General features: G+C 36.2%; 1 long non-coding RNA gene across 1 annotated transcript; it reads right to left on the bottom strand.

Moving 5' to 3' along the window:
- Positions 1–2,218: 2,218 nt before the first annotated feature.
- LOC128317662 (uncharacterized) lies at positions 2,219–5,178 on the bottom strand. Its single transcript, XR_008301201.1, has 3 exons — positions 4,415–5,178; positions 3,659–3,695; positions 2,219–3,351 (listed from the first exon to the last, which is right to left on the bottom strand). It is a non-coding gene; the product is annotated as an uncharacterized LOC128317662 (long non-coding RNA).
- Positions 5,179–9,461: the final 4,283 nt, after the last annotated feature.

The following is a 9,461-nucleotide window of genomic DNA, read 5'->3' as shown; positions in this document are numbered from 1 at the left end:
TACATGCTAAATGATCAAAAGCATTCATAATAATGAACTGGTGGCTATAGGCATGATACATATAAGGCATGACGTTTTGCAAACCATAATGCATTTTAAGAGTCATTGTTCTTTTAGGGTATATGGAGTGCTCTGATACAATCTGTACATAGTAGTGTGGTGAGAACAGGGTCAAATTTGTGTTCCTGTGGGGAAAGAACGAAGGTCTCATTCCATGAGGAGCCTGTGTTAACTCTTTCTTGACGCCCACCTTTATGAATCTTAGGTCATCAGATTTACTGGTGAGGGTCCTTGGGTGTTATCTGCTGGGGCTGAAAGGGTTCATTCCTTGGTCAGGGATAGTTGAAATTAGGCAGGTGCAAAGAGGTAGTAATTAACTTGGCTCCTCAGGGTCTGCTGAGTCGGGGTCCATTGTTTTATGGTTCCTGCAGCAAACTAAGCGGAGTTCTTGTGTAACATTTGGTCCAGGTTTCTGTGGTTTTATTGCTGCCTGTTCACTTAGAATCCTACACTTTCCTTTCAACAGCAATATCACTGGATTGTACTGAATGTGCTTTGGCTAGATACTGTTGGGCTCCGAGATTCTTCTTGCTTTGCTCGGCGTCATTTTCACAAGCAATGTTGAGTTTGTAAAAAAGCAGTTCACCACTTACATCGGTCTGTGTCAGGTAAAGTTGCAAGTCACTTCTGATACAGTCATTAGGCCAGGACAGACTGTGTGGAGAAACATAATTTGAACTAGAATGGGATCATACTTCAAACTGGATTCAGCTTCCTGCGATGCAAACAAGATCTTTTGCCTCAAATCCAGACAACGGACAAGAAAACTCTGTGGGGTCTCTTTGCTGCTCTGTACCTCTGAGGTGAGTTGTTTGTACAATTCAGTCACACCCCTTTCTTGGTAATGAGCTCATAGTATTCGTCTTAAGGTTTGTCTTTCCTTCCATGTAACTATGCAGCTGCATGCCTGGTGCGATTGCTTTTTTTTACAGCATCAACAATTTCAAGCTCTGAAAGCCCTCTAAACAGCCCATGTTCAATCTGATGGGCTAAACTGGAGAAGTTGAGTTTGTCTTTTTGTCCAAGTTGATTAGATATTTGTTCTGGAACTCTTTGTTCCATGGTGACATTCCTAGATGAGTTTGGGCAGGATATTGACTCGAGCTAGTGTTTTGCTGTGTATAATTAGTCTCCCTGTTTGCATTTTGTTTCTGTTCAAGCAGTTTCTGAAGGGCCGATTATAATGTGTCTATTTCTGTTTGCAGCATTTCCTGCTCTGTGGGCAGTATTACTGACTCTACTATATACTCAAATATATATATATATATATATATATATATATATATATATTTATGATTACACACGTCCTACTTTCACATACTGTACTGGGTTTGTTGCTGCTTTGTACATCTGAGCTGTTGCTATTATTACATTGTTTATACTGTTTACACTGCCTACTGTGTAATGTTACTTCATGGCTACAGTTGCACCCATAGGATATATAGTAAGGAAGTTGCAAACCCACTGACAGGAATTTTTATACCAACTCCCATCACTTTGTGTCATTTTTCTGGAGGACTGAAACATGGGCAGGTCATATACTTATGAATATGAAACAGAACAGCAATAGAATCATCCTTTACCTCATTATGTACTGAAGTCCATGTCTTAGTGAACCAATGCAACTAACTAAGTCAACTTCAGAAGGGCTATAGTGTTTCTGATGAGCATTTTTGGTATTAAGATTAAACACAACATGTACCAAGTAAGGCATTATAGACTTTAAAAACTTTAAAAAAGAATTTAAAAATAGAAATCATGATTTCAGCTCCCCATCTGCCTTTGGCTGTGTGTGGGTGTGTGTGTGTGTGTTTGTGTGTGAGATCATAGTTTCATTGTAGATGATACATATTCATTTTAAGCCTCCCATCTAATACCACAACCACAACCAGCTCGCACTGAGAATAACACACAGGTTTTAAGGTTTACTGTAATAATACACGACAGGCAGCTAAATGGCAGAATACAAATTCCATATTGCTTTGGGTAAAACAATAGTTTAATGAGGACCCAACAAACTAGAAGCCCTTAAAAATGTAACAGTTAATTTCTAATGGCAATAAGGTTATATATTTTAATATTGTTATTTATAATCTATTGCCTGAACAGTGAGAAAAAAATATAGAACTATATTAAAAAGATTTCATTTTAATGGCAATAAAGTTATATATTTTGGATAATACAGTTAGTCAATATGCAGTAAAAAAAAATCACACTGAGCCAGAATATAACAAAGGCCTACAACATTCATTGCTCAATCAACTGGAGGACAGACATCAATCCACTATAAACACAATTAATAGAACTACCAAAGAACCAAAATATACTGTCAAGGAAATCAAACCTGGAAACATAAGATGAAGGACAGCCTTGTCAAATATAAGAGGCGACAATGACACATATATAAACCTATAGACAAATAACAACAAAGTAAAATAATTACCTGTGCTGCAAAAATAGTTAGCTAAACAAAGCTTCTGAGTTATTGTGTGTGATCTGTTTGTGTGTGTGCTGTTTCAACCATACGATTCTCCTTGCAGATGAGAACACACAGGAGAGGCTCTGAAATCAATCTCATGCTCGCTAGATAGTCCAATATTAAAGGAAAGCCAATAAAAAAAGTCATTAAATATGGCACATGCAAAATGATTAGTGTAAACAAGGCAACACTTATCACTAACATGCCTGGTTTTCTGTCTGTGGTCTTGTTGGTGTCAGAATAGGCTTTGCAAGTCAGTAAATATGTGATTGCACACAGAATTACAGGTAACACACATAAACACATATTTAGTTCATGAATAGGGTAATTTGGGATGACCTGGCACGATATTGCTAATATCCACACAAAGACGCAGAGGACACTAGAGCAGGTTGGGGAGAAAATAACAGCAAGTGATGGATATTTCTGAGGAAGAATGCTCTCTCCCACCAACAGCTGGTGAAAATAATGCCCACAGAGCCTGGCTCCATACAAAAGTCTAAAAAATATACAAGGTGCAGAGTGTTCTTTGACCAGGTATGCCAAAATGACTGAATTCAGAATCAGCTCCAGCAGGTCACTGAGGAGGAGGAGGGATATGGCATACGCTGAGATTCGACCTCCACTCTTACGATGATGGTACAGAACACTGAGAGCCCAAAGCAGAGCTGGAAAACCCGCACACACACCAGTGATGAGGAAGATGGACAGGCGAATGATTTTGGTGTCGGCATAGACCCACACCAGTAAGTCAGACCTGAAGCAGTGGTGAAAGGACATGGCTTGTTCTCTCTTCAGCTTCTTAAGATGTGCTATAAAAAAATATGGTACATTTGTTTTATAATCATATATGTATTCCCACTGCCTGTAATCTATAGTGTAATCGACTGAGTTCATCCGTTTATACTAGAATTTATTAACACTCACCACGTACCTTTTAATATTATTTAATAATATATATGAAGTATAATGTATCACAGGTGTAGGCAGAATGGAATGTCTCTTTTATTAATTTTAGATTTCTTCAAAGCTGTTATGAAAAAAGCTTGATCAAGAAAAATTGTGAATTCATTTCTTCCATACATTTTGCAAGTAAAGCATTTCAGCTACAGTACTCACCTAGACCGCCGATGACTCAAAGGAAACTGAACACAAACTGAAGGGTAGTCACACAAAACAAGTACTTGTATAAAAACACCAATAAATTATATAAAGAAATATATATATATAAAGAAACTTAAGAAGTTTCTTACAGCCACATTACTCTATGTTATGTCCACATTTTTTACAAAAAACCTTAAAAGAAAGAGAAAACTTTAGCTTTGTTGGATCAAAAAATTGGAATAAAGTCGAAGACGAGTGGTTGAGAAGTCCTAGTATTTAAAGTATTTCTGTTCACAGAAAACTGTATTATGAAAAATGAAAGAAATGAAAAATGAAAAATGTACTGAATATAAAAAAAAAAAAAAAAAAAAAAGCCAAATAGCATGATAAGTCTTTGGTTATCTCAGCCTGGTCTCTTTTAATAAATTTAAGTCTAGAGATACAAAATATTAAAAAGAAATTGTATTTTGTTTTCAAATCACAGATTTGAAAGAAAACCCTCAGATTTACTTTCGACATATACATTCCAAATAATATATCTGTAAATACATTCAGACAGCACTACACAATCTTCATAATGCTCAAATTTTACATTTTATTTTTTTTTCTAAATTGTTGTTTTTAAAAATGTCGTAAATTAAAATAAATTAAAATAAGCAACACAGTGCAATTTTATATGTTTGCAACATATTTCAGAAAATAACTAACCAGGATTTTATAAACTGTATACAAATATTTATTAATTAAAAAATGCTTAATGAAATAACTCACAGTTTTGTGCAGAACTCCAGTACCCTGGAAACTCTCAATGGAATAGGATATTTAGTCCAACAGAAAGTTGTTTTGGCAAGTGAGAAGTGTGAGGAGACAACAGAAAGAGGAAGAAGGAGATAGTGTTTATACCACAACACTGCTAAATTCTCTAATCTGATTGGTCAGAACGTGTTGATTAATTTCTATTACAGCGGCTCTGACAGTAGCACTGGCTGTAATTCTAATGACAGGTTTATATTAATGATATTACCTGTAAAATTACTGCTTATCTTCAATCCGAGCTTTATAGTACGTTCTGATAGCATGTCCAGCTAACTTTTCTGATTTTTCTGGAATGTAACAAATTTAAAAACTAAAGTAAATCTGGTAAAATATTATTAGATGGCTATTGTTGTCACCTGTAGGAAACTGATTTCTCATTGGTTTACTGAAATATCGAAAGTACTAACAGAAAAGTACTAGTAGAAAACACAGCAGTATAAACATCTGATTTTATCGGCCTATTTTCGGCAACCAGTTGTGTTTTATTTTGTGATTAGCTGTTAGGTGTGAGGTGTTCTGGTGCTGGATTTAGTTGATACAGTATGTATTGTTAGTTGCTACTCAGTGCATTCTGTGACATTCGTGTCCATGTTAAGCCTATAGCAAAGTTCTTGAAATATGTGGTTTTTATCTGCTGTAGGTGTGGCAACATGTGTGTGTGTGTGTGTGTGTGTGCACGTGCAGTAACAGTAAACAACTGGCATTTATGATGACAGTACTATGTGTTGTGAACTAAAATTCTGTATGTGTTTTTTAAATAGCATGCATTACATCAGTTTTCATCACAATTTAATTGCGTTATTTAAATAACATGGATTACATCGACTATTTTTCACAAATGCAAGAGAAAGCATACATAATGTATGTCCATCCTGTCAAGGGAGGATGCATGAAAGGGTAGACAATGACTTTTTGGTGACTGTATGACTGCAGCAAAAGCAACAATCAGGAGTTTAGCTAGTTTAAATGTACTATTAGGCTCTTCAGTGTATTTCAATGATAAAAAGACATCAGTATAAGATTTCATTATTGGGATCTATATCAGATCCTGTAAACAAATGACTTCTGATGTATTATTTTGTATTTTTGTGGCACTTAGAGCAACACCACCGATGGACATGATAAAAATACACAGAGTGAAACACTTCCTAGATTTGATCTGCATTTGGGCTGATATTTAACACGTCATTAGCAGTGACTGAGAAAGTGCACGTGAAATACAGTCACAGGTCTATTGAACACAAACAAGACAGACAGTCTAAGTCTATACCTAGAATTTTTGTAAAGCTGCTTTGTGACAACATCCATTAATCTATATAAAGGAACTCAAATTGAATTGTTTAAAGTTAATTTAATGGAATTGAGTTGGTAGACTAAGTACACGTTGTCTAAACAAAGTACGAATTACACAAAAGGACAGATGACAGAACAGTAAGTTCAGTGTTGAATGAAAGGTTGAGTGTGAATGAAAGGTTCTTCTAGTAACTTCTTTGTTAACTCTGTTTGGCAGAAACATAGCATGAAGCCAGTAGTGCAGATACAACAGACTGGTTTTAGCATGATGTTTAAGTTTCAATTCAATTAAATTTTATTTTATTCGCTTTCAACAATGGACATTGTTGCAAAACAGCTTTACTGAAATAAATACATTCAAATTAAATTAAATCAAAATTTATTGTAAATATATGAATTTATCCCTAATGAGCAAGGCAGAGGCGACGGTGGCAAGGAAAAACTCCCTGAAAGTCCCTGAGTGACCCCTGTCTACCACTGCCAAAAGTGCCTCCAGTGGGCACATAAGCATCAGAACTGGGCCATGGAGCAATGGAAGAAGGTGTCCTGGTCTGATGAATCACATTTTCTTTTACATCATGTGGATGGCTGGGTGCGTGTGCGTTTCTTACCTGGGGAAGAGATGGCACTAGGATGCACTATGGGAAGAAGGCTAAGATGATGTGGGACTTCAAGTTTCAGACTGACAAGCAGCTGTGGGCTAACCAACCAGATATAGTGGTGGTTGACAAGCAGCAGTAGACAGCAGTTGTGATAGATGTGGAAATCCCAGCTGACAGTAACATTAGCAAGAAGGAGCATGAAAAGATATAGAAGTACCAGGGGCTGAAGGAACAACTGGAACAGATGTGGAAAGTAAAGTCCAAAGTGGTGCCAGTAAGAGCATTAGGGGCTGTGACCCCAAAACTAGGAGAGTGGCTCCAGGAGATTCCAGGTACAATATATGAGGTCTCTGTCCAGAAGAGTGCAGTCCTAGGAACAGCTAAGATACTGAGCAGAACTCTCAAACTCTCAGGCCTCTGTTGTGTAGGGGTGAGAGGGAGGCCACTCATCATATTATATAGTTGTGGTACTGAGGCCATACATACATATATATATATATATAGAACACAGGTGTCGAATACGGCCGCTGTCTTGTTTCATCTTGTTTCATGCATTGAAACTAAGAGTGTATGACAATGTCTCTATGCACAAAGCAAGGTACATAAACCACTTTGCTTGCACAACTGATGAAGGACATTTGTACAAAATGTCCTGTTTCTCAGGAAGCTTTGTGTACTATACTTAACATTTACTACTGCTACTATCTGTACTGAAGTCCACTGCAGTAATATATATAATCAGGTCTGAATAACAATAATAGAAGAAACTCAAGTTTTGGTAAATATTTTATTTTATTTTATTTTTTAATCTTCATTTACTATACATTGTATTGTTTATATAAAGTAAAAAAGAATTTGCATTTTTTTAGTAACTTCCTGGCAACCTGGCTTCCAGTATGCTACTGTAAAAAAGCTTTCTGACAAATTATTTTTGTAAAATATATAAGAAATTTTATAGGATGGCACTTTAGGTTTAATTTAAGCAGTATACAAGTGAAAACACAGGGATTAGATGGCATTTTTGTTTACATAGAAGAAAGGTTTTGTTTAGAATTAAATAGTTTTATGTATTCTTTTTATATATAAAATTTAGTAATGTAAAACTTATGGTGCTTACATTTCTGATACTGCATGTGTTCAAAATTAATAAGAAAAATTACAAAATTACAAATTACAAAAATAAACAAAGGAGAGGCACAAAGATAATGCTTAATATGCAGGATGTGTACATTCAGTACCAAGTTCTTAGTCATTTTTTTTTAAATTAATTTCTTGCTCCTCCATAATGTTGCAGAACATACTGAAAATTAGCTGCAAGAAGCAATGCCCTTCTGAAGACGGCTTGTGTGTATGTTTGTCTAACATCACTGTAACCATTTTAGCCACAGATAGACCAGCTAGAATCACACTGAGCAAAGTCACACATATGCAAACCAGTATCAACCTTTCCTATCCATTTATTAACTTCAATTTCTGCAAAACTTAATTTCATTTTAAATTAATGTTATACTGTACATTTCACATTTTTATGTATTTATTGGATATTGTTTACTGAATTGAATACTTTGAATACTTTGCTCCATCTGCACTACTGCATTATTATTATTATTATTATTATTATTATTATTATTTGGGGTTAAGTAAATCAAATTACTTTAATAATGATATACAGACTGCAATAACATCAAATTCACAAAACACTACACACTGTTCTGCTGCTAATTCAAAGCTGCTAATTTACTGTACGCTATCTGCGTGTGCCACTGGAACCAAGCTCCCTACAGACGAGCACACACAGGAGAGGATCAGAGATTAATCTCAAACTTGCTAGAGAGTCCAACATAAAAGGAAGGCCAGTAAAAACAGTCAAGAAAAATGGCACGTATAAAATGATCAGTGTAAACATGGCAACAGTTAGCACCAGTACGGCTTGCTTCCTGTCTGTGGCCTGGTGGTTGTCATGTAGTGCTTTCCAAGTTAATAAGTATGTGACTGTGCACACAATTACGGGCAACAGACATAGAAATATATCTATTATATATCCAATCTTGTACATGAACTGGCTTCCAACTGCTAGCAGAAACACAATGATGCAGAGGGTAATGGAGCAGGGAGGGGAGAAAACATCAGCAAGTGATGGATATCTTTGGGAAATACTTTCTACTGCCACTATCTGGTGAAGCAAATTCCCACAGAGCCTGGCTCCAAACAAAACTATAAAAATAAACGCACATGGTTTAGAGTCTTCTATGAAATTGTAAGCTACAAGGACTGGACTCAGAATCAGCTCCAGTAGGTCACTGAGGAGGAGGAAAATGGCGATAACTGAGATTCGACCTCCACTCTTATGATGGCGGTACAGAACACTGACAGCCCAAAGCAGAGCTGGAGAACCTGCATACACACCAGTGATGAGGAAGATGGTCAGGCGGATGATATTGATGTTCAGGTCTTCCCTTTTGGCAAACAGGTTCTCAAAGCAGGGCATGATGTGGAGCACTGTATGTAACTATAAATGGACAAAAGGACTGATTAAGCTTCCTTTAATAAATAGAAAACTGTAATAAATGGAAAAAATGCTGTGGTATAAAAGGAATGAAAGAAGCTCAGGATGAGCTGTCATAAGAAAACAATAAACCACCCTACTGCTGATTATTTTCCTATAGTAGCATGTCCCATTATGTTTAAAGTCCTAAATCCTTAATGGCTTGTGTTCACTACATTTTATATAATGTATAATGAAAAGATAGAGAGAGAGAGAGAGAGAGAGAGAGAAAGAGAGAGAGAGAGTTAAAAAGGGGGCCTTATCATAGCTGTCAATTATTTTCTCACATTTTGTAAATGAGAGATATTTTCTACTTACCAAAGCCACAGACCGCAGAGAGAAACCTAACTGAGCACAAACCAGAAAGATGACTGCACAACACTGGAACCTTTACAGGACCTCTGAAACCTGAAACATTAAACATGGGTTTTACATTTTTAAAAAATCAGATCAGTAATGTTTCCACTATGGGAAAGTCTTCAGGACACAGAATTTTGTGCTTTCTGGTTTCTGGGCATTGGGTTTTTATAGCATGGTCAGCAAATTTACATGGGTGCTGACA

This window comes from Pangasianodon hypophthalmus, chromosome 28 (genome assembly GCF_027358585.1).
Source record: "Pangasianodon hypophthalmus isolate fPanHyp1 chromosome 28, fPanHyp1.pri, whole genome shotgun sequence".
Lineage (NCBI taxonomy): Eukaryota > Metazoa > Chordata > Actinopteri > Siluriformes > Pangasiidae > Pangasianodon > Pangasianodon hypophthalmus.
This window is presented reverse-complemented; position numbering and strand designations above follow the sequence as displayed.